The sequence below is a fragment of the Nannospalax galili genome, unplaced genomic scaffold, assembly GCF_000622305.1.
Source record: "Nannospalax galili isolate Female #2095 unplaced genomic scaffold, S.galili_v1.0 scaffold3, whole genome shotgun sequence".
Classification (NCBI taxonomy): Eukaryota; Metazoa; Chordata; class Mammalia; order Rodentia; family Spalacidae; genus Nannospalax; species Nannospalax galili.
In genome coordinates this window covers 7,586,219-7,586,570 of record NW_008351466.1, presented here as the reverse complement: position 1 = coordinate 7,586,570, position 352 = coordinate 7,586,219, and positions in this window count along the sequence as shown.

Genomic DNA, 352 nt, shown 5'->3' with positions numbered 1-352 from the left:
GTATGTTCAAATATATATGAATATACCATATGATCCAACTACACCATTCTTGAGAATTTACCCAAAGGACTCTATATACTATTACAGAGATAATTGCTCATTCACACTCATTGATGTACTATTCTCAGTAGGCACAAAATGGAAACAACTTTGATGTCTATAAATTCATGATACAATAATAAAAATGTTTTACATTTACGCAATGGATTGTTGTTCAGCTGATGAGGAAAATATGAAAAAATATGAAATTTGGCAGACAAATGCATGGAGCTGGTGCCATCCTGCGTGAGTTCATCCAGAATCAAAAAGAAAAACATCAGGTGTTTTATTTCATGTGTGCATGCTAGCTTTC